The sequence below is a fragment of the Agelaius phoeniceus genome, chromosome 1 (assembly GCF_051311805.1).
Source record: "Agelaius phoeniceus isolate bAgePho1 chromosome 1, bAgePho1.hap1, whole genome shotgun sequence".
NCBI classification, from domain to species: Eukaryota; Metazoa; Chordata; class Aves; order Passeriformes; family Icteridae; genus Agelaius; species Agelaius phoeniceus.
The window spans coordinates 52047517-52073753 of record NC_135265.1 but is presented as its reverse complement, the minus strand read 5'-3'; the positions used below and the strand labels follow the sequence as shown (position 1 = coordinate 52073753).

At 35.9% G+C, this 26237-nt stretch overlaps 1 long non-coding RNA gene across 2 annotated transcripts in view; it reads right to left on the bottom strand.

Moving 5' to 3' along the window:
* Positions 1-26237, bottom strand: part of LOC143694143 (uncharacterized) — a 232992-nt gene that overhangs the window by 110392 nt on the left and 96363 nt on the right. The window contains exon 3 of one of the 2 annotated variants that reach the window (XR_013182417.1): positions 12942-13019. This is a non-coding gene — a long non-coding RNA (uncharacterized LOC143694143). Of the gene's footprint in view, positions 1-12941; positions 13020-22237; positions 22339-26237 lie in introns of those variants that run through there. The other variant, XR_013182416.1, reaches the window with a different exon arrangement.

Below are 26237 nucleotides of genomic sequence, written 5' to 3'. Positions count from 1 at the left end.
GAGTATAATACAGCATTCCTCCAAGTCAGTGATCTGGAATACCTTTGCCTTGATAAACAATCCTGTATTTGGCTTCATGTAACAAAAAATGTTGTGTTAAAAAGTAAAAAAGCTTTCAGGAGTAGCAGTGATATATCACCCTGAAAGGCACTAGCAATTAGCTGGGGTAAGAACAAGGGGATGTGTCAGATAAATACAGAAAAAGACACGGCATTGTTAATCTTGCAGCATCTCTATGAATGGACAAATGGCCTCTTTTTGACAAAAACACAATAAAGAACTCAGTGCTATGGATACCTGTGATGGGTTGATGCTGGCCAAACATCAGTGCATCTATGAAAATAATTTATTCACCCTCTTTGGCTATAGTTAAGCAGAGAAAGGGAAAAGAATACTCATGGGGTGAGGTAAAGATTAGGAGAAAACAATTTAAGGGCAAAACAGGTTCAAAACTTTAAAAGGTATAAGGGAAAAATTTATTAAAATAATTAAAATAAGATAATGAGTACTAAAATAAGCCTTTAGAATACCTTTCCACCCCCCTCCCCAGACCTTCTTTCCTTCCCATTGACAGCTCAGGGAGACAAAATATGGGATTTTTAGTGTTTGCTACTGAAGATTTTTCTTCAATTCGCTTAAGGATAGGAATTTCTTTTGCTATGCCATGGGGTCTTCCTATAGGAAACAGTTCTCTGTGAACTTTTCCAACATGGTTTCAATTTTCATGGCTAATAGTCCGCCTGTAACCTGCTCTCAGTGTGAAGTTCCTCCCATTGCTTGCACTCTTCCCACAACTGCTTTTCACAGGCCTTTCTGGGGTGCAGTTTTTAAGGATGAGCTGTTCTAGTATATAAACAAGGGTCTTCTTCTTCTACCTCCAAAAGCAAGAGTTCTCTCTTTCTCTGTTCAAGCCACCAGATCACAGCACGAGTGCCTTTTTCTCATGGGCTGCGAGTGAGCACTGCATACCCCCATGCACTTAATGAATTACAGGAAAGAGTTTGTTGTATTGTAGTCCTCACCATGGCTTGCAGAAGAATCTCAGCTCCAATGTGCCAGTTCTCAGAACTAACCAGCTATTGGTTCTGCCAAGCACAGAGGAAGCTGCTAGCAGCTCTTCACAGAGAATTACTTGCATGGCTGATTTTTTTCCCCTCTTCACCAAAAATTAATTATTGCAAAACCAGCATAATATCAAACCATAATATTGCATTCATGAGTATGTGTTTGGTTTTTTTTTTTGTTTTTTTTTTTTTTTGTTTTTTTTTTTTTTTTTCTTTTTGGAGCAGCCCTTTTTTTTCTTTCTTGTCATTGGAGAAATTTTCTATCAGGAAAAAATATTTGTTAAGATTATGTCAGTGCTGAGAGAGACCACTAACAAAGTTGGAGTGACCCACAATAAAATGAGCCATATAATGAAATAAACATGTTTAAGACATATGAAAATATTTTAATTAGATTTTGAGCATATAATGGTTGACTTACTTCAACTTGGTGTACAATAAATTTTAAAGTATTTTGCTATGTATGTTTTTCAGGAAACTACCTGTTTGAGGGAGGACAGAAGTTCTGGGGTAGCTGAATCAGTTTGGGATGTGGGTTTATTTTTCTTTAAAAAAGAAAGTATGTATTTATTTTTTCCCTGAATTAATACAAGCTCTAAGACGGACATGATCACATTTACTAAAGAAAAAGAAAACTCAAAAAAACTCCATCAAAAACAACAGAAAAAAAAACCCTAAACAACCTGAACAAACAAACAAACAAACAAAAGCAGCTTCATCATGGTGTTGCTAAGACATTGATTTAGCGAAGTAGATTCTCAAAATTGCAGTGTCTGTTAGTGTCATCTGATGAAGTATGATTGTTCCTCTGATGAATCAGCTGTTAAGAAAATGCATGGTCATTCATATTCACAGTGGGACTTCATTCTCACCTTTGTGTTCTTCTCTTCCTCATTGGAAAAGTGCCATGATTTTATGTGTGTGCATTCATGGAACTATCCCTAATCTAAAAAGTTATATCACTTGAATTATTTAAGGAAAGAAAGAAAATATGATAAATTTGAGGGTAGTTTTGTTTCTCAGGCCATATCTTATCTCTGAAATGCTGATGCAGATCAGTGGAACTACTCAGTGTGCAAAATAAAACATGCATATAAGAGTGAGGTCAGAAGTTAGTTGCAGCAGCAGATAAAACAAATACATTTGACTTTGTACTGAAGGGGACTAGGAGAAACTGCATTGGCATTAACAGTTTATCAGGGGAAAGTAATGACCAGCTAAAATACAACCACTTTTTGCTGACTGTGTCTGAGGCTCAAATGCTGCAAGACTAGTTCTTATTTGGCTCCTAACTTTCCATCTCACTAGGGTGGAAATCTAGATGTGAAGTACCAATTTAAATATCTTCCTGAATTTGGGTTTTCACCTTCTTGGAATCAATGTAATACTGGAAGTAAAGACTAATAATTTCACTTTTGTCACTCTAGAGCCACCCCGCCCTGTGTCTTTGAGGCTAGATGTCACTAATCAGCTCATGTATAGTGCTCAGCTTCTGGGAAATATAGTAGATCCAGAGCTGATCCCTTTGGAGGGACTCAAGAGGTACATTTAATTCCTACTGAATCCCTGTGACAATATATAAACATCCTGAAATAGTCACTCCAGTGAATTTTGAAACCAAAACTTTGCAGTCATGACTTTGTCCTTTGGTTTAGGGCAAATTATATTCCCAAAGGATCCAAGTTCTTTAAAGGTCCATTAGCAATTAGGTTTGTGGTTGCCATGTGTACTGCATTCTTTTTCTACCTTTCTTTCCTTGAGAAGTATGAGTTCAGTATTTTGAAATATATTTTTGATTGGGGTCTTTTTTTTTCCCTCCAGTGGAAATGCTGCTAAAGGGTGTTCAAGGCAAATGAAGAAAAAGGTTTCTTACAGTTACAGAAGACATTGAGGTTTATGATGGCCCTTATTCTTAGGAGAAACTATTTCATGGTTTTGAACCACCTACCCGCTGAATGTCTTGTCTTATACAGGTGAGCTATATCTTTATGGTAGAAGGTTCTACTGCAGTGGAGGAGAAAGTTTATGACTGAGATCTTTATCTTGGAACTGCAGGTCATCTATTAGCTATGCTGGGCTTATGCCATGAAGCGCTTTAAGCATAAAGAATATCGTTTGAGACTGGGTCATTTGGTCTATCCCATAACATTTTTCCTGTGTATGAAAAGAGAGGAACAATTTTTATTACCTAGACTTTTCAATTTGATTTGACATTCTCAGGAAAAAAAACAGTATATAAATGCAGCATTATTGTATATTAACTTGTATTTAGAAGGTATTAAAAGCAGCAACTTGCACAATACCCTAATGTTTGTAATAAACTTGAGACCTATGCATGCTCAAGATATGCAAGCAAACAGAGTGCACCATATATCTGCTGTAACACACGCAGACATATAAAGATACTACTATATAAAGCATATTAAAATTACTGCCTATTCTAGCGAACACCAGGTTCAGTTATGCTATGCCAAAAACACAGAAGACAGAAATATTTTACTGGTTTTTCATGCCTGGACTGACTGTTGAAGACGTATATAGAGGACTTTTGCTCCAGAAGAAGTATTCAGGATGAATCAATAAATCCAGTCTCTCATTGCAAGGTTGTTAGACTTCTGCATTCCAGCCAACTAAATTAATATGAGCAACCTTTTTTTTTTTTGTCTGATGAAGGCTGGTAATCAACTTTGGGAACTCTGAGAAAACAACATCCTCATACTGGTGGCTGAGATTTTTATTGGCTCTGAATATACTCATTTGCTTGACAATATTAATTATTGCTTATCAGATAAAGGATAGAATTTGCCTTCCAGTGGAATTATTGCAAAGCTCCTCTGGTAAATAATTAAACTAATATACATTACCATTCTGCAGAGGAAAGAAGGAATCAGTCTCTCCTTTTCTTACTGCTCTTAGAAGTGTGTTTCTGAGTCTGTGATGAAATAATGTTAGATTCCTGCTACAGAATATATAAACTGAATTTATGGGCTGCTAAAGGGTGATCTGGTATAAACTGACTATGGGATCAACAGTACAGAAAAACTAACACCAAAAAAAAAAAAAGAAAAAGAAAAGAAAAGAAAGAAAAAAGAATTTACTTCAACTTATACACTTTATGCAGAATCAGGTATTGTCCAGAATCTTAGCTCTAGCTTGATTCTGGAGAAGGTATCACTCATTGTCTCACAACTGGAATGAAGCCAGCATAAAATCTATGCCATGTACAATGGTTAATTTGACATAAAATGCAGCTGCATCCACATTCCTGAACTACACTGAATGTTCACTCTCAAGTTATCAATGTGGTTAAATCAGATATCAACCAGTGTGGGCCATAGCCTGGAAAGGACTGTCCTTTGGCAAGAACAAAAATATGGCTTCATAGCAAGTAAAACTTCCATGATCTCAGTAGAATTATATTACTGTTTTTCAAAACCTCTCTCAAAGACTGCTGTAAAAACGTAATACTATTTTTTAAGCACTCTATCCATACTCCAGTCTAACGTTTATTTGAGAATCCTAACCTTGAAGTTTAAAGAAGAGGGGGAAAAAGCCCATGATGTTTACAGTCATTTCCTTCCCATCCCATAAGAAAAGTAAGCTTACTATGACATAGAGCAGAGGGCAAAGTCTGCAATACTACCTGTGCACACACCTATCAATTTCAGAATCTGAATTGCCATTCTCTTGCTAAGGCAATAAACACAGTAATATGTCTTGGATGAAAAGCAAGAAATAATAGGATTTGCTAGGTAGCAGACAAGATATCTGCCTAGAAAACATGCAATAGGGTAATCTCATTACCAGAGAACATTCAGGAAATTAAAACTAAAAATGTAATGTGAATACGTTTAAACTAAAGACTGTTAACCCCCCAAACATTTGTAGCAAGAGTAAAATGACAAATGACTTTGGCAGCATAATTCTCCTTTCTTAAAAAAGTAGTGGTTTCTAGTGTTCAGTCAATTCATTTTCAGCCACTTGATTAGATGAATCTTCTGCCTGTATCTCACATGTCCTGTAATAAAGATACATATATTCTTGTGGCAAAGTTGTAGGGGGGAAGAAAAAAAAATCTGAATAAAAGAATGTCTGTCTGTGTAGCTTAACTGTCACACTAAAAGGGCTCATGTAGAAGTTTTTTTATGTTTTGTAAGGCATATTGTCTTTGTCCTTTATTGAACACTAGAAACAGTAAAATAAATAAAATGCTTATGACAAGAATACCAACCACTATTTGTCTATGCAATGGAGTATTAAAAATTGCTGTCTTTACAGATTTTTTCATTGTTCTTTGTTATGCTCCTGTAAATGGAAACTTATAGTTTGAGTAACAGATCTTTCTCTTCTTGAGCTCATGTTGTCCTTAAAAGAAATAAAAGTTATTAAAATATTTAGAAGCAATTGCTTCTACTTCTCTGTTTTTCCTCTCTCATTTCTTCTGCCTTAAAAAATTGAATGGTGTTGAAATGATTGACAGTTTAATACAACTTAAACTGCTCTATTATGTTTAATATGGGTTTAAAATGTTTCCACCAGGAGTGGTATCCATGTGCTGCTTACCACATGAGTCTGGGTGTGTCAGCAGTGAGTGGCTGTCACCTGTGTTTAAATGCTCTCATGCAGCCAGGTTGTGTTTGTTTTCACCAGCCCATGGGTCACTTTGTTTGTCAGGCACACTGACCACTTCTCACTGTGCTTCTGTATAGGAAGACATACCATTCTTGGAGCAGTAGTTTGTCAGCAGTCTCCAATGTCTCAGGTCCTTTCAGCTGGACAATGAAGTCCTCAGCAGAAGGAAATTAGGTTCCTTTTACCCCAACCTGTCAAAATGCCGTCTTGGTGCTCCAGCCCTTGGAGTTCCCACTCTAAGAATACTTTGTATACATAGAGATATATATATTTAAACACAGCAACTATAGGTGTTCTTACTCCAAACTTTGAAAACAGATTTTTTTCAGCTCTGGAATGAGCCCTGCTCTAATGTCCAGGAAAATGTTGGGATTTTCTCCCACTTGTAATTCTGCAGGATAATTCTAGGAGGACAGTGCTTTCCTTTCCAGCTAGCCAGAGCTTGTTTCTTGAGCTCAAAAGTGGTGCTGCACAGCAAAAACTCTTCCAAGAGAAGGATTCTTCTCTGCCTTAGGTAGCACCTACTTCTCTTCTGCCCTTCTAATGTCATTTAGTCAGCTGGCAATCAAAGGCTAGTTTTGGCTGAAGCTGCCACTTCAAAAATCTTCTGCCAAAACTGCAAAATCTGCTTGGTAGAAACATGTCAGATATATATGTCTAAGGGTTAATTTGCAGAAATATGATAGAGGACACAGCAAGAGCTGGCTAGCCTCTGCCTGTATCTCGCTGTGTGTCATGGCAACAGAACTGCACAATGTCTAGAAGGAACATACCCTGGGCAAATACCTGTGACCAGTGTCTCACAGTGAATGGTCTGGATAAGGCTTTGAGCAGTCTGGTCCAGAGGGAGGTGTCCCTGCCCATGGCAGGGGGTTTGGGACTACATGATCCCTAAGGTCCATTCCAACACCTTAGCATTCTGTGATTCTCAGAACTGGCTGTAAGAATTAACATGCTTATCAATTCAGAGTAATTTTGCCAGTAAATATCACTTCAATGGATCTTAATTGTCCAAGAGGGTGTACAGGAGAGCTGGCCCATCACTCAAGTTATCCTCTGCAAGCTGTTAAAGACACAGAACACTTCAGGCAGCCCTGGAAACAAATATTTGGGGATTGTCATTTCAAACAACAGCAGTGACTAACAGTTCAAAGGAATGGATGACCGTAGGATTCAGCTGCTTATCCCAAGCATTTCCTGCTGTGAATTAAATTAAGCTGAAAGCAAATAGAAATACATAAATAAAAAATCCAGAAAAATGTAAGGAAAGGATGAATAGGGAAGGGAAAATAATAGAAAAGAAAGGAAACTTGATGCTTATGTCTGTCTAAAAATTCAGAGTTATCTCTGAATTTTTCTCTTCTTGTGATGCTGCTATCAAGCTTCTATATGATTATGGCAATAATTTTCCATGTACTTCATAGTATTCCTAGCCAAGGAGCATTGCTGTCATCCAACCTTTAATTTTTCAGGCTGCATCCTGGGAATAGATCCTAAACCCAGGATATCTTACATTTTTCACAATTTTGGAACATGATCTAAACTCAACTCTCTCCTCTTTAAATATATCCTTTCATTAACTGAGACATAAATTGTTTATTCCTTCTTGTAGGTGCTAATAATACCAGAGCCATAGCAGTTTTCACCTAGCCAGACAGACAAGGTGATGATGTCATCTCACCTAGTTTAGACATTTAGAATGATAGAAACACGTAGAGATTTGTCTCCTAGATACCTTTGGGTTCCTTTGTGAAAGAAGAACAAAATACGTATTTTTGGGGAATGAGTCATTTGCTTTATTTTAGACATCCACACTCAGAAGAATTACTCTATAGGAATACTACTTTCTTTTGAGTGAGCATAAAGGAAAGCCTGAGGTGGCCAGATAAGAGGTAGACATCTGCATTATTGGTCAATAAATCCTTATTTTAACAAATTTAACAACCACTTTCCCGTGGTTGGCCAAGCTTTCAGAAACCTATTATAGCTGTACAGAGCACAGCATTCTTTCCTACAGGTCTGGGAAATGTTTAATCCCAAAGCAAATCTTTCCTACATGTGAGCTTCAGAGTTTATGCATGTGCACATTAATCCTAATTGTTCAAATTAAATGATCAAAAGCCTTGTATTCACTTAATGGCAGGTCTTTGTAAACAGGCCCAATAGTGACCTGTGTTATTGTCAGATCCTGTGCTGATAAGCAGGGTTCATTTCAGCAGCTTTCTTGCTTCAGTCATTCAGTGCCTCTTTCTAACTGCTACTTTTGCCCTTTCTGGAAATAACGGTAGCACAGGTTTTGTCCTGCTTTTGGTCATTAGATATGCACTTCAGATTTTTTCACAAAAAGAATTTGTGCACTTCCATGTGGTAGGTTCTGCTGCCTTGTTTTTATGGTGTAAGTTGCAGTTACAGCTGTTATCTATGCTGTGTTTTTAAATGTCATGTAAAGTTTTATATAGAAACAGAAACAGAAACAGAGAGATGGTAGGCTGAAATGTCAGTATATGAGGAAGGAGCACAAGGAAAATATAACAGTGAACAATATTTTGTCATGATTAAAATAGCATTCACATCTTATCTTATGAAGAAATGATGAGAACTTAAAATATATATATACATATCCATATATCTATTTAGCTATATCTGTATCTATCTATACCTATATCTATATATAGAGAGATTAGATACAGATATAGATATAGATAAGATGATGATATAGATGATATAGATATAGATGATATAGATATAGATAGATAGCTTCAGTTATTTTTCCTTCTCGTTTTTTCTGGAAATAGGTTTTAAGAAATCAGTATATCTGAATCTAACTTCTTCCTCAGATAATTTCTTACTTCATAGCTTGGGCATTTCAAAAATATCACCTTCCTCTTCCTTGGAGAATAGCTAAATCTAAGTTGGAAATTTCAAACCAGGTGGAAGAATTTTATATGAAATAAAGGCTTCTAAACAATTTTAAAAGGACAGAGAAAAATGTAAAGACAGTTTAGGAAAAAAATAAACAAAACCAAAATTAATGCAGGCGTATTAAAATTAGTTGTGAAATAACAACTATTATCTTGGTTGTAGGAATTGTCTTCCAAATCTAGGCTGACAAACATCCTCATCTCAAATCTATCATTCATTAACTCATTCTTGCCTAGAAGTTATCACTCTGAATATCCTCCTCTTCCTTCTTCTTTGCCTGCTTTACATACTGAGCATGACACCACGTGGTGTGGGATATCCCTTTGGTCATTGGGATCAGCTGTCCTGGCTGTGTCCCCTCCCAACTTCTTGTGCACTCCCAGTGTTGGTGGGGTGAGGAGCAGAAAAGGCCTTGATGCTGTGCAAGCCCTGCTCAGCAGGAACTAAAAAAGCCCTGAACTATAAACAGTTTCCACAGCACAAATCCAAAACACAGCCCCATACTAGCTACTATGAAGAAAGTACCAAAACCAAGACAGTTTTCATAAACCTGGTTTATGTCTGAAATTATAGCAAAGTCTTGTACAAAGTGCCTGAAATTTGGTATGACTTAAATAGCATTGCTCATAAAAGCATAAATTATTTTTAGTTCTGAAAAAACATTTAATTATTGCAATAAAGAATTATAGTTTTGTCAAACATTTTACTATAATGCATTCAAATAATCATTTAGAGGTTAATTAGACAGGTACCTGCAGTTAATCTTTGTTAATCTGGAAAATGACAACAAATAATTTACAGTTATTCAAAGTCTAGTACTTTAATTCATCAGAGAATTTTCTGATATTATTGATCATTACTTTTATCATATGAAAAAATTAATTTTAAATAAAACTAGTGTTTAAATGATGAAAGGAATTATATTTTTTAGCATTTGAATTAACTTTGACTCTACTCTTTTACTGAAGGTCATAGAGTTTAATTGACATTGATGAAGTCTTATATTCAGGGGACCTATCGTTGACACTAATAATGACAAAATCTTCTTTCTGGAAGAAGAGGATTACTGCAGTAGACTTTAAATAACTCAGCATTTTCAGTGAGATGACCTTGTTGTTTGCATTATTCATGGTATTTCTGATGGTAAATATAAAGGAATAAAGAAGAAGTGATGACAGTGAGATGCCCAGGTCTGACAAGTGTTTAAGGGAGTGAGCAGTCTATATAAGTGTACTGAAATATGCTATAACTGCCCAAATTTCTATTCTAGTTGGAGTAAATTTTTAGGAGTATTTCAGAAGCTTTAAATATCTTGGGTTGGGTTTTTGTTGTTGTTTTTTTCTCCGTCTTTGTTATGCTCAAAACTTGCAAGAAATAGAACTTTGATAATGTGAAATGAAGAGATTAATTGAGTCAGTGGGAAGAAAAGATATATTTTCATGCTTGTATGAACACACTTTGGTAAATAAATGACATGAATACACAAAATATGATAATTTTATTTTAGCTGCATTACCAGAACTTAGTATCATGACATCATGGGCATGAGAGAGACATAAAGGGAGGTGATGAAGTTTTACATCATAAGACAGAAAGCAGCAAGGAAGATGGCAAAGATTCTAGGAAAGAACAACAGTGGTCAGCCTTGGGGACCCATCCTGTGCTTGTTCAGGATGCATTGTGGCAGAAGTGACAGAAATGTTCACCTTTGCATTCCTTGAGTGTGTATATCAGTAGCATATCACTTTACTGGGCTTTGTTTTAAAAACAGTGTGGGGGCTGAGGGACAGTGAACCACAAAGTATATTTTGTAAATCTGGTCTTCTTTTTATTCCTAGAATATTTAGTGTGTGCTGGAATACTTAGATATTGAAAGATTTTCAGGGTTTTCTCTATAGCCAGAATACCTAGACATATTAAGAAATATAAAATTAAAAATTTCAGACAGTAGCTAGATGCTAGCACTGTTTATTTAAGAAACCATCAGCCATAAAAGTCACATAAGTTATGAATATGAGCATCCATATGCTTAGATGCAAATTACTGCTCCTATTGTAAATGTCTCTCATGCTCTTATTCATGCAAATGAAGTCAAAGCGAGTTTCATATTTGAATTAAGAGAGAGCTAAGAATATATCCTCTGGAACAAAGCCATCATCATCATCATCATCTTTACATCTTAAACTTATATGCTCATCTCCCAGAAGTAAACACACTGATTCACACTGTCTCCTTGGAGCCTAGAATTTAAATCCTGGGCATGAGATCAAACCCAATTCCTTACACAGCCCTATTGTTTTAAAAGTACCAGTGCTGAGTAGTCTTCAGCATAAAATCTCTGCCACCATTATCCCAGATTCTCTGTTTTCTGTTCCTCTGTAACCCCTTTCCTCTCTGTTATCCATAGGCATAAGCAAACATGGAGGAAAAAGCAGACTTTTGGGGAAAGTGCTGTGTTTTGCTAGTGTGCAAGGAATCTGCACACTGCAGATGTGTCCTGCTGTGGAAATAAGAGAGTATCATATGAAAGATATAGGTATAGGCTCTAAGTTCACTACAGATAGGGGGAAAAGCAAAGAATGCTGTTGGAGGATGACCTCACAGTTAACCCCAAGAAGCAATATAGGTAGAACCTTAATCTGCACACTGCAAAAGTAATGGAGCTCATATTTTAAGGGACATTCACTAGCACCTTCATTTTCACAGTATGCTAGTATCTGTCAAATGAAACAATTGTGATTTTGCTGGACACCTTTAACAAATGAATCCCAATTGTGTAAAAGAAATTTGAGTTGCCATAACTGAAAGAAAACCTCAACAAATCAAATACTGTCAAATAGTGAGACGTTTCTGTACAATGACTTAATCTATCATTAAAACTATGTATTACATTGCAGAGGAAATTCTGAGTATGAAAGAAGCGGTCTTCAAAATTGTAGGAATTCAATACCTAGTCTGTCAGACAGAGGCTGGCAAGGACCTTCTCCTTTATAGAAGAAAATGATGCATTAAGATAGGTATATAGATAGATGTAACATTTTGAGGTTGCATTCATCCTATACTATTTCCTTGTCATGCTTAGTTTACCAGCAAAACTACACATTATTTTTCATTTTTTTTCTGCTATTCTTAGCCCTGGAGGGCCAGCCTACTTTATGAAAATCAAACTCTACTGTCTTCTTGGCTCTATCTATTGTCATTCTGAAACTGCCAACATGAAGACGACCCTGATCACACAGTTTTTATTATCAGGTTGTTGTTGTTTATAATTTATGAAGCAGAAGGATACTGGGTATTTTTTTTGTTTGTTTGTTTTCCTCTCCATAAGCTTCACTGATCCTGTAGGTCTGAGAACAATATTAATTTTGACCGGTAAGCTGAATAAACACAATTTTTGTCATAGGTGGAGAACACTTATCAACACCAGGGTGTCACTTTGAAGAAGTAACTTTTCTAACTTAATACTTTGAAGTTATCTTTCTTTTCCAATAGTAAATACAATACATTGCAAATCTCAGGGTAGATTCAGCCATTACTGTTTACAGGTTGTGACAGCAGCATGCTTCAATTTTGAGGCCAATAATTCTGCTTTGGTGAATACCTGCTCATTTGTTATTATGTCTTTTTAGCTTGTAAACCTTCTGTTTGGCTAACAGCTTCCCGAGCTGAAAAGAATTGTCCCTTGAAATGGTCATTGTTAGGCACTATACTGACTTGGCAGACAGAACAGCAGTGTGTTTGCACAGGAGATGCAAGTTTGGGGAAGACAGAATCCCCTCGACTCTTAAGTTGGCAGATGCTAAAGCACAGCTTTCTAGGAGAGGAATTATAGAGTGCTTTGAAAGGAGCTGTGAAATATTCATTCATTCTGGAGCCATAATAATCTTTGGCTTGGGACTAGGCTGCAGGTCTTTAGCCTGAGGTCTGAAGCTCTCTGGGTCTCTTAAAAGATCCTACAAATCTCTTACTAATACCCTACATTCTCTGTTGACTCTTTAGAACACTCAGATGGATGTGCTGGCCAAACTTGGTCATGAGCACACGGATTGGTGACAATCTCTTCCCCTTGATGAAAATGAGACTATGAAGTGTGGCAGAGAGGGAACTCAGGAAAAGATGGGGTACCTCTACTGTGATAATTCAGCCTGCCTTAGGTGCCTTGATTATCCCAGGAAGTTTTGGAGCCTGTTGCATGTTGTACAATACACTTGATATGATCCTGATTTAGAGTGAAACATTGAACACCTCTCAGGTATCAGACAACTCATGTGCGTTTGCAGAGAATTAATCTGGGATGACAAGGAGGGATGGCATCTTACTCACCTTTGCTAGCAGAAGAAAATATTTGATTCATCCATCAGTGTTCATTATCACAGCATGGACCAGGCTACATATGTACATCTACAAATAAAGGCACAGACAGGTTACAATTTCATTCAGCCATTTATCAGAGGTTTCCTGAGGAAATGTGACTTCTCTCTGGGCCTAATTCTCTTGGGTACCACTCCATGTTAAATGTAACCACAGGGTAAGACTATATCAATATGGGAGATGATCATCTCCATACAATATAGAGCACAAATGAAATGAAGATACCAGTGTAAGTACCCACATAGCAAAAATTGTGCCTCACAGAATGCTATTGTGGAAGGTTGGGTGGGAGGAAATTGAGTCTTTGTCTTTGGTAAGGCCACAGATATTCCCAGAGACACACAGAAGTGTCTGGATGCCCTGAAGGCTCTGAAGGACTCCGGAGCTCCAACACAATTCACAGTGTTCAGTCAACCCAAATTTCATTCCCCTATAAAAATGCTTCTCCATGAAAGAGTGCATGATTCTAACTGAAGGAATCTTGATTAGTTACTTAATTAAGTATTAAATCTTCATCCATTGTGAAATGCTTAATTTTTTTCTTTCAGGAATTGCATGTATAGCAGATACTAGCCCATCTTAAGCACAAAAATAACACAGCTTCCTGAAATGTTTGTATGGGGAGACTGTCTGATAATACATTATACTGTGGACTGATTTTTTTTTCCCTTTCTTTAATCTTCTTACTAAATTGGTAGGGAGAAGAGAGGGCACCTGATAATAGTATTTGAGTTGTATGGTGGATAGGGGTTTAAAACAGCAGCAAACATTTTTCCTTGAAGTCTAATTACTTGTTGCCAAATTGTTGCTGGACAGTCTGAATTGCCTCAGTTACCTGGCACTTCTTAGAATAGATGCTAGAGCTAAAATTTATAGATGCCTTTCACTGACCTGGAGAGCTATGGGGACTAGAGGGAAAACATTGGAAGGAAGTGAAATTTGTGGCTGCAGTATGGATAGGTGATGATGTTGGATGAGTTGTATTAATGCAGATTTCAACCCATATTCCCGTGGCCATTAGTCAAATTAAGTTATCTGTACCTATGAATTTGACTTCAGTTAGAAACAAGATGGGCTAGAACTCAAGCTAACACATGGATGTGCTTCACATGAACAGGGAGAGGTATAAATGAGTGCAAGGTAAGGGTAGCAAAGTAGTACAGAATTTGTCTCAGCTATCTCCTTATCTGTTCAGTGGCAGGTAGAAGAAGACAGTGACTTTAGCATCATGGCTTCTTCAACTTACACTCCTTTTTTTGCATCTTGGCTGTGTTGGTGGGAAAGTTTTCTCTTTTCTTTTGCACTTGTGAAAGTGGTGGTATCTGCATGCTACTTTTCTTCTATATCCACAAGTCCACCATTTGATCAAGAAAATGTTGCCTCACCTTTATAAAAGTTACCAAAACTGATATGGATAATGTAAAACCAGATAGTAAAAAGAAACTTCTTTCTTTCTCTTTCTTTCTTTCTTTCTTTCTTTCTTTCTTTCTTTCTTTCTTTCTTTCTTTCTTTCTTTCTTTCTTTCTTTCTTTCTTTCTTTCTTTCTTTCTTTCTTTCTTTCTTTCTTTCTTTCTTTCTTTCTTTCTTTCTTTCTTTCTTTCTTTCTTTCTTTCTTTCTTTTTCTTTCTTTTCCTTCCTTCCTTCCTTCCTTCCTTCCTTCCTTCCTTCCTTCCTTCCTTCCTTCCTTCCTTCCTTCCTTCCTTCCTTCCTTCCTTCCTTCCTTCCTTCCTTCCTTCCTTCCTTCCTTCCTTCCTTCCTTCCTTCCTTCCTTCCTTCCTTCCTTCCTTCCTTCCTTTTCTTTCTTTCCTATTAAAGCTCCTGCTTCCTAACATCTAAAAAGCAAGCTGGTGTTACTGCAAAGGAATTTTATGTTTAGCAAGTGTGCATTTTATTTTTCAGCTTCAGTAAGCAAACCAATATTTCTGACACTGAAAAATGTGTCTTTAACATTGTTACCTTCCCTTCTAAATGTACAAGTTTGTTATAGCTATCTTCTCATTTTTTACATTGGCCTTCTTTGCCCTGGGTGGAAAAAAATAGAGTCAGTAATGACATGTATTATAAAGATTAATCAACCATAAAGACTATAATTGAACACACAAGTGTAGTCATTACTTGATTAATTACTTCAATAAAATAATCAGTCTTCTACATACATCAGAATAATATTCAGCAGTGACTAGAAGAAAGCGTGCAGAGACCAGGATTGCCTACAATTCTTATATAAAACAGAATTTTCTACCTTTCCTTCTGTTTGGTTGCAGAACTTGCTTTTATTTGAATGTTTAACTTGAATGAACTTGCTCTATTTCACAGTAGAACTTTGTCATCCTAACTTTAACTTTAAAAAAAGATACTGAAACCTCTTATGTGAACTTTTATATTGAAAGTTATGTGGTGACCTTATAAGTCTATGTGAAAAAATAATTTCTATGGAAGTATGTAGAAAGTGTCACCCATGGGATTTAGGCAGAAGTTCACAGAAAAAAATTGCTCGATCTCCTAGACTGAAAGTGCTATTCAGTGAAAAATTGTTGTATGCTGAAGTTTTCATTCCTAAAGTATGTTTCCTAAGCTGAAACATGGCAATTCATACTCTTGTACAGAAGTTCATCCAACTCTGGAGAGTTCTACTGGATCTCAAGGTCATGAGAATGTGTTTTCTGCAACCTGTAAGGGGAAAAGGTAGACCAAGAATGCATATTTACTAAAAATGTCATGATGCAAATCTAGCTCAGAAGAATTTGAACCTGAGAAGTTTGCACAAGCCTTGGTGCTTTAGATTAAGATATATGTTCTGATATCAGTTGCTGTAGTATTTTCACAGAAGGAAGATGAATAACCCCCTTCATTCCTCAGGAGTTAACTACAGTACAGTAGTTAGCTAAAAGTATTAACTAAGCAGGCTGAAATAGATACTACATGATTCTGTGTTTGAGACATGGTCAAAACCATGGCTGAGCATTGAAATGGAAGAAGAAAAGTAGCCCATGATGGCTGCTGCTTAACCCTGTGAGTTCACACCAGCGTGTGAACTGGCATGTTAGAGGCCATAGGAATTAACTGACGTGTAATTTATACTAGAGAATTATGCTACAAAAAATATATGCCTTCTGCAGTTGGACATTGCAAAGTAAGCCTCAGTTGTGTATATTTGGAACCCTAGTAAATGATTTATCCATGTCTTTAATAGCATGGAGTTCCTGGTGTACTTATTTATGAGCTTGCCACACATCTATTTAAAATGCCCAGTGCAGGGAGTACCTATGTCAGTCATTATACTTAACAGTGTACTGCACAAGACCTAGTTTTCTGTTGCTCCTAGTTATGCTATTCCTTAAATATTTTTTTTTGAACTAGCAAAACATGTTTTGTTTTTTCCTTGGGCTGACTGCAATCACCAAGTTCAGCTTTCTACAAGCATTCTTATAGTTTTTTGAAGTGTTTTTTTGAGTTACTTAAGCACTAAAAAGTGCTGACTTTTTAAAGCATTATTGATTATAGTACAGAAAATTTATACACTGCTGTAAATTGATTTAGTTCAGAAAGCCTGAAGAAATATGTACGAAAGGTATATATCTATATTTTCTTCCATTTATCCTAGTATTATTTGGGTTATTAAAAAATAGTTTAACCAGAGAGGAATAAAGAGTTAGTTCAGCTAACTGAGAGATATCTATGTGAACTCTGATAGCAGGGGCTGTTCACCTAAAGTGCTGTGAAATTCAGCATAAGTGAAGTTGTCCTGCCAAGATATATCTCCAAATGAAAACTGAGGATGCTCAAACAGCAGATGAGTGTGATTCAGCCTCCTCAGAGGCTGAGTCTTTCTGTGGTCCAGTGATAAACCTAACAAATTTGCTGGGGAGGATTTCATCTTGACTCAGGTTTTACTCTTTCCTGAATATGCACAATGCAGGAAGCATCATGAATAATCAGGCATAGAGGTATTCCTTATGGAGCATCCAATCTGTGTTGTGAATGGGTTGCTGGCAACCTTCTGAGAGAAGGTTAACAGGAGTCTATGTAGAAACAGTCTATGTTTATAAAAGGGAAGGCTGTATTAACTCCTGTGTCTGAATATGTGCATTGGCAGTATCTGGTGATCTGATCTGTCCCTCTCAGAAGCCACCCACCATTTCTGTAGCAACAGTGTTCTTTCTTGCATGTTGCTATTTAGTCTGTTACTCATTTACTTTGGAAGAAAGGACAAAGAAAAGGCAGAAGAACAAAGTTTCATTTTTTTCATGGAGAAAGTAGATTGAGAGAAGAACTGTAAAGCTATTTCATTTTGTGCAAGGCTCTTCTGTTCTTTCAAACAATAATGTGCTACTTTGAAGTTTGACTCAGGTGGAGCCATGTTGTAATAAAGTGAAGGCCAATAATACCTCATGAGGCATAGATAAAGGTTGGAATATCCCTACAGCACAGCTATATGGCTGTCTCACTGGGATTCACCCTGCTTGAAGCAAGCCTTATCTGCAGCACTTGGGTAGGAACAAAGAGTCCACTTTGAACACAGGGAGGTTATTATTAGAGTGAGGAAATTTATCTTCATATAAGTATATCATAACATTATTACTTATTTTAAATCTTAAAATCTTTTCTGTTTGGTTTCAATAATCTGTACTAGCAGCCTTTTCTTCAAGGTAGAAGCAAAGAGGTGAGCAGCAAAATCAATGTCAAAGACAAGGTCTCCATAACAAAATAAGGACAGAGACTGCAAATTATTGCTTTCATTGATGGCTTTATGAAGTCTTTACAGTTGACAAGAGACATACACTGACTGGGCAAAATTCTGAAATTTGTTTCTAGACCATCTTTGCCAAATTAATATTATATCCAGCATGGCACAGTCACAGATTAATTTCCTTTAAACTGATGTAAATGACAGGTGTCTGTGATCACTAAAGCAAGCACCTCAGAAGTGTACTGTTGGGGCAAAACAAGCGTATTGCCACAGTCCTGCTTACACTTTATAACAGAAAACAAATATCCTGCAAGGTTGTCAGTCTGCCACCTCTCATGAACAATGAATGTGCTTAAAAATATTAGCAGTGAATAGGGAACAACATGCTATTTGTTACCTTGTGCTACTTAGAAGTTGTGTATTATCATTTTGCAAAGCATAAAGAAATAGATGATTAATAACTTTCTACAAACAGAGCCTCTTATGAGTGCCAGAATTTGGCCTTGAGTGCTAAAATTCCATCTATTATTGAAATGCTTGTCCACAGAAAGCCAAGACCCCTGTGGCTATTTTTGTAACCTTAAACATAATAGCTTGTCAACGAATTTAAATTATGTTCACTACAGTTGTCATTTCACTAGAATTCTTTGAATGTTTAAAATATGAAGAAATGTCAAAATTCAGCATTACTACTTAAGTAAAAATCTGTTCTGAGATTTGAAGCTCTAGAAATATAACAGTATATTCATACTCATTAAATCCTATGTTGTCTCTCTTGTCTTTCAGCAAAATATGGAGTTGGAGGAAAAAATCTGGCAGTAGTTTGTCCTACACCAAAAAGTAAAAGAAGGAATCAGGTGCAGATATGCTAATTGTTTTTACAAAGGCATGCTGCTATTGATTGCTAAATCTGAATGAGATCCATGGAGTTGTGCATTATTTTAATATCTTAAGAACTGAGGAACAGCAGGAACTGTTATTTCAGTTAAGATTTCAAATAAGTTCAATAATAGCATCAGGTCTTCTACAGAGTTTCAAGGTTCAGGTCTTATATAAAGTTTAAGACAAGTTGCTCTTTTACGAGACAATAACAGCTACTTATAGCTGTTATATATAAGCTGTTATAGCTTATATATTTTTTGGTGAATATAAGAGAGAGTTCTGATTCTGTGAAATAATTATATCAATCACAAAGTTGCATCAATATATTTTAAAATCTAATTTTGCATCCTGATGAATCCTACTGAAATTATCCTCACAAGCCTCAGAGTGTAGTATGAAGATGGATTTTTTTATGTGTACAAGAGCAAACTTGAAAGCCAAGGATCCCTATAGAGATGTCTTATCAACAGCTGGCTTTACAGATATGAATTCTGAATCCACTTCCTGTAAATCATTAATGTTAGATTATCTTCATTATTTGAATTCATATTCTTGTCAAAAATGAAGCAGACACCTTGTGTTTAAGAGGTAGCTATAATAATAATAATCCTGGCATGTTATCCTTAGGCATTTACTCAATTATGATGGCAAAAGTAAAAAGGTGAAATTTGAGCCATGAAGTAAACAGTTATACTGCAAGATATTCTCTTTCCCTACACTGTTGAACAATCTTATCTCTCTTGATAAAAATTTCTTTTGTTTGGCTTTTTGCGTTAATATTTGCTTGTGCAAAACCTAAGTAGTGTACTACAGAGTAAGAATTATAATAAGGAAAAAACCAGAAGACTCTAAAGGACTTTTAGGCACTTTCTGGTCTAACTACACAGTCAAAACAGAGGCATATTCAAAGCTGTATTAATTCGTTCAGGTCTTTGTCTGACTGCAGTGTGTCTTGTCTTTAAAAGAAGTCTTGAATAGGTCAGAGTGGTGCAATAGATTCACTTGCTTTGTACATATAAATAATTAAAGTGATCAGGGAAGAGTCTTATTTTACACATACATCAATAAAAGGTTAATCTTCCACTTTTCATCAGCTTGAGTCATTTAGATGCTCTGCTGTACACAAATCTCTTTCTGTACAAAGATTTCCACCTCTTGTTTTAAGATTGAATAGCTAGAAGGATAATGACAAGCCTACAAGGAGAGTGTGGAGCTTAGTGGTTTGGCACAGTACTCAATGCCAGATGGTTGATTGATTTTATGGATGTGATACTGAAGCCAATCCAGAAAGTAGTTACACATTTGCTAACCACTTCAATCTTTCCAAGTATGGTGGAAGTGTTTCTTCTACCCCCAGGTACAGCAAGCTGCAACCAGAAACAATACAATCTTGGGATTGGAAAAAAAAGTTGTTCACATATATGATTAAGTAATGGAAAATATTGTTTGAAAATCTGAGGGAACTAGAGGTCATGCAACAATTTTTGGAAAATTAAATTCTCAGTCAATCAGAACAGTTTTGCTAGTCTTCTACTTCAGAAGTCTTGATAGGAATGCAACCTTAATTTATGCTTTGATGAACAAAAGCACTAAATTTGGATTCCTCAGTCCAATGTCTAATGGTCTGTTGTACCTGGTGCCAAATAGTGAGATATTCTCATTTGTGTTTGGCAGTCTATTTAGGAAAAGATTGGAAGTGCAATAACAAGGAGTATGGTAAATTAAAACTCTGCTCTCCAAGCTACATGTGTGTGTTCAGAAAATCCCTGATCACTGTATGATTAGTGTTGGGTGATGTTATTGATAGAGACATGCTCTTATTGTACTTTAAGAGGCAGAGCATTGCATCAGCTGGGTGTTCACAGAGCGTGCTAGGTGAAGTTTTAATATTGGAAATTGCAACTGTTCATGATGTTTCTGTTCTGATAAGAATTTTCCAAACTATTTTGCAGTTTAAGCTCTATAAATCCTATTGGTTTTCAATGGTTCTTGTGCAGTTAAAATGTGTAGTTGCTTATGGTTTTCCTTATGTTTATGCTTAGTTTTAAGGCTACTTAAAATATGATATTGGATCTATAGCAATGTTTTCAAAGGGGGCACTCAGATGGAGCTGATATATGTTATGTAAGCAGTGCCAGGGGACTTGCCAACATGAGTAGGCACAACTGTGTCCCATGGATGCTCAAACTAATTAAGGATGCAAATGTGTCTTGAAGCTCTCAGTACTTACATCTTGCTTTCTGATGTATTCTTGTGGCTTCTAAACAAGATTTAAAAATAACATAAAAATTATGAATAAAAAAGGTCAATCAACAAATCATTAAAAAGTTTGGGCTGATCAGTAAGCATGTCAATTGTAATACATTAAGCACTCTCGAGAGGCAGAAGTTCTAAGAAGGATTTTAAGTAAGGCCCATATGTTCTGTATAAAGAGAGAGAAAGAAAAGAGTAAGAACAAATAAACCAAGAATGAGTCAGCTCATAAAGCTGATGAGAGAAATGTTTCTGTAATTAAATTAAAGGAGTTTGAGAAGAATGGGAAAAGGAGAGAAACTGGGAATCAAATAACTCATGAGTTTTCTGTACTTCCTAGAAGATCATATTTCTGTATAGCAAACCAAAGTGTCAGAAAAAGATACTGAAATGTTGGAGACCAGTTTCAAATTGGAAAGCAGTGTATTACAGCTTAAAAAATAAATTGATGTAGCAAATTTCATGGAGCAAATTAATCTGGTCTCAGTATTTTAATTCAAAACATTTAGTAGAATAACATGGTATTGTTATTGGTAGACACAAATTATTGTGGTGAATTCAGGACTAGAAATAAGATCAAATAACTCTTTGTGGAGGAGAAAATGGGCAAAAGGGCCAGGAGGAAAGGAGCTATGAGCCAGATGTAGAAATTGATGGAAAATAGAGACAAGAAAGAATCATTTTCTGTTTGCATTGATATTGCATGTTTCACTCCACAAGAGTAATAGGAAGAAATGTCTGAGAATAAATGGAGTCCACTCATGGCCAAATATGAAATTCATAGAAAAGTTGAGTTATTAGCATGGTGAAACAGACATACTGGACTAGATAACAGCTGAAGCGAGAGAAAGGACTGATCAGGTAGAATGGGAAGGGAGGAAAGATGAACATGATGAAGATCATATCACATAACCTTTCTGTGACTGAAAAGACAAACCAGCCTCAAGCTCCATACCTATCCCTTCACTTCCATTATTGTGCTTCTTACTTTTTCTGTTTGTCAAAACCAGCTCCTGAGCATCAGATAAAAAAAACCCTGAACCCAAACAACTTTCAAAGTTATGTTGTTTAAAACATGTTTGAAAATGCATCAAACAGCTTCGCCAGGACAAAATGTAAGTGCTGTAATTGCATGACCCTAGAACTCTGCTTTTTCTCTAGGAGAGAATTGCTCTTAAATTTTTATTAATTGGTTGATATTGTACTGATATTTATGTCAGCATTTTCTAATTTTTTTTGTGGGAAGGAAAATTTTTACTTGAACAGGCTTAAAATCAACAATGGTGAAGTACTGCTAAGTAAAAGAAGTACCTGCAGTGAAATTAGTTTCTTAACTAGCTAGTGATACCCTACAATGTGACAGAGTGAAGAAAAAAAATTGGTTTGGTCAGCAGTTTCTTTTCTCTGCCATCTTTGTGCCTTGTTTTGTTTTCTATACTCACAACACCATTCCTACAATCCAAAACAACTTGGCTATCCTCCAGTGTTGGAATTCCTTGCATGCCTTTGCTGATTGCAGCATTCCTGAAAAAAAGGGAGAAATTGCTCCTGTAAGTATATCCTTCTGCAAATTGATTCAGCACCATTATCTTTTTTATGCCAAACACTATTAAAATTTGGAGTACTGAATTGTTTAGAAGCTTCAGAAATTTCATATATCAAATTGCAGTATTTTTCAAATTTTGTTCCTTGTATTCAAAGTCCTTAGCAACCTGTTTGTCCTGTTTCCTTACATAGACTCATATCAACAAGCTAGCTACCCTAGGCCAATCTTAAATATTTTTCTCATCCACTTACTCCTTGTCATGGCTTTTTATGTCCAAGTATTACTATGGCTGCTGTTTGTTCCTTGGCCTAATTAAGGTTTAGATTTTCCTTTAAAGCAGTGCTGCAGGCTTTTATGGGATCAAAGACTGACCTGTTTGCAATCACTTCTTTTCCCTACAGTCCAAATTTTACATTGTGATCTTCCATTGTGACAAGTGGACAGCCACACTGGAAGGGCATGGTGGAAAGAGTCAGGAATGAAATAAGGGAATAGTTAATGTGTGTGTTTTTTGTTGCCAGATGCCTGTTAAAAAAACATCCTTTGGCTGGGCAGAAATCACAAGACCTTGTTCTTTGTGGTCTCTTTGCAAAATATTAATGAATTTCAGTGATACTGAAATGTACCATTTTTAGTATTTAGGATACAAAAATAGTTGCAGGAAACTAGTTTGGAATCTAGCACACTTTAGAGAGAAGTCTTTACACTCTGAAGGTTTAATTCTTAATTTGCACAAAGGCCAACTATCCTGACTCTGTCCTCAGTGCAGTCATTTAAGGAATAGAGTGAAAAGACAATATGTTTAAATCACTTGAAGGCACTCTCTTCCAAATCTGTGTACATCAAAGTCAAAAGCTCCAGTAAAATATGGCATTGATATAGAGTAAAGAATATTATATATGTACTAGTTTACTTACTTCAGCTTCCCAGGGATACCAGGGATCTATTATTAGTGATATGATATGTGTATCTTTTTCTCATGCTAGGTAAGATTTAAAAGATTTTTTAATTTAATTTATAATTTTAGAAACTGTTATGTTAAAATACTAGATTAGGTTTGATTTTTTTTCTGGTGTTGTTTGCTGGAGTTTGCTCCTACATAAATTTTATGACATCCTTTTATGAAAAGGGGTAATCTCAGCTGAGATTTCAGTATGTTCTTATTTATGACTACAAAGTTTTAGCTGATTTTGCATGGAAGAAAACATGGATACAGGAAGATTTTGCCTATGACCAAAAAAATCCTGAGAGAAGTTAACAGGGGTAATTCCCAGGGTGTCTCAGATAAGAAAAACCTTTTCCCTTACTGTTGAAACAGAGACCATATAAAAGAGATCATATCAGAATTCCCAGCTGACAAACAAACACAAAGCACATTCATGAAAGCTGGGAAAGGGAAGAGTTGATTCCTGGGGTTTGTTTGGTTTCTTTGCAAATTTAAACCAGAATGAGGAATTCCTCCTCAGTTGCTAATACAGAATAAAGACCTACTGATTAATCTTATTTTGCCAGTAAGGATGCCATTAAAATCTTATCCAAGCATAATGGATATACCAAATTTTACACTGAAGGAAGTATCTGCTACATCTATCATGGTATTTTTATTTCTGCAGTGCTTAGCAGTGTTTGAAATGCCATACAGGATTTTCCACATGCTCCACTCAAGAGTGGTTTAAAATATTTGCCTCATAGGAGTAAACTCTTAAAGCCTGTCATTCTTTCATAAAAATCAATTACTCATAAAGACAAAAAATTATCAGCAATCTTTTAATCTCAAGGACTGGTTCTAATCTCAAGCACTGGCCTAGTTCTGTGAGAACTACTAGTGGAAAGAAATTCTACTTTTAGAAGGGCCATTAATATAGAAACAGCCAGCATTGCATTCTGTATTTCTAATTTCCAAAATGCTATTAAAAATAGCAGTTTGGAGTGACAGTTCATCTACAGTCCTTGGGAAATCTAAAAATAAACAGCCACCTGTGCTCAAAATGCTAGTTACTCTACTTGTAAATCACTTAGATTACTTATTATTTGCAGATATTACTTTTTTTCCGTGACACTTATGTACTACACAAATCAACCTGGTATATACAAATCAAAAGTTACTCAATTAACATAAAAATAGCAGATGTCACATGAAATGTCATTTAATGTCAGGTCTGGAATGAGCAAATAAATTGCCTCATCAGTTTAATTAACAAAAAAGGTAACCAAGTCAAATTAATGTACTTCAAATTATATTAGATCTATTTTGAATGGGATTGCACTGGTGAATTTTAATTGGAAATTCACCTTATAGGACAAGGAAATACATTATTTTACTTTCATGATCAGTACTGGACAGACAGGCAACAAACTTTTCTTGACATATTAGAGAGAATGGGATGTATGGGCTTTGGTAGGTTATGGTCTAGGGACTCCTATTTAATTATTATATTTTTAATACATTTTTTTTAAATTTTTAAATCCAAATTCTTAAGAGTTCTCTGTTACTTTCAGTGTTCTGAGGACTATTGTTAATGTCAAAAGGCTGAGCTTCATGATGCTAAGCACCTTACAGAGAGAGGAGAGAGCCTTCGAGGAGATCACACCAATGGTGATGAAAAAGAATATTATTCCTAATTGTGAAGCCAGCTGAAGCATGGAGAACTCAAGTGACTTGACTGGTTAACAGAAGTTCAGGAGATATGTGGCAGAACTGGATCTGTATGTATTCTTAACCTCAGTAACTTAACTGATCTACTTGTAATGATCTACTTTTCATTTTTCACTTGCTCTTCATGAGAGTAACACATAGAAATATGTTCAGGTTGCTGGAGGGTTTTCATTAGGATAATCTGGTGGTTTCCTTTCCTGAATACTGTTCTTTGGCTGATGGGCAAATGGAAAGGAAAATCACTAGGTGGAAGGAAGTAAAAACAGTAAAGTCATATTTGGAGAAATGCACAGACATTATCAGCCACAGAAAGACCAGCAGAAAAAGAGTTTTGCTCCTGGAAATGAAAATTTTCCCCCTTAGTGTATACACAAGATACTTGATACAGAGAAATTAATTTATGTATCATTTTACTGTTAATCTGTCTGAAAAATCTAAACATGATGGAAACACTGTAGGAAACCCTAAATACTTAAAAATCAGGAAAAAAAAGAGATCAAAATTTTCCCAGTAATTAGTGTTCCCCGTCAGCAATGCAATTTATATTTTGAATGCAAGTTCATATTCTGCAAAGGGGTAGCTCAAATCTTTAAAACTTAATACAACCTTCTTTCCTGTTTGAAGTGGGTTCAGTATGTCCTTTGCTTCTTTTTAGGGTTGACAGCTGTCTCAGAGAAATGGAAGTACATTTTCAGGTATTTCATGTAAACAGTTAACATTTAACCTCTCTATTAGAGGAGAAAAGGACTTAATCCCTTGAGATGCTATTCCTCGTTCCACTACGACTGTAGTTATTACTAAATGAAATTACTTTCTGCTAAAAAAATTGTTTGGACAATCAAACTGATGTGTGTCTATACATTTACATAATTCAATCAATCAACAGAAGGTTGCAGAAGTGAAAAAAAAGAAAAAGATACAGTCACTGTTATGGTAACCTCTCCTAATTACCTGGCATCCTGGAATATTTATAAAAGATGAGTTGGACTGGATGGAATAGCACTCCCAAGGAATCCACTTAAGGCTTTTGCAAGTCTTCAGTAACCAAACTAAATAATATATTGCTTGGATTTAGCAATTATCAATATTCTAGATATTTCTAGCTAGTAGAATAGCAGCAGTGCTTCAGAGTCAGTATTTTAAATTGCCTCTGGAAAGAAACAAAACCCTGTTTTTTTTTCCGAAAAGAAATTTACAAACAAATGTGAGTTGATGATATAT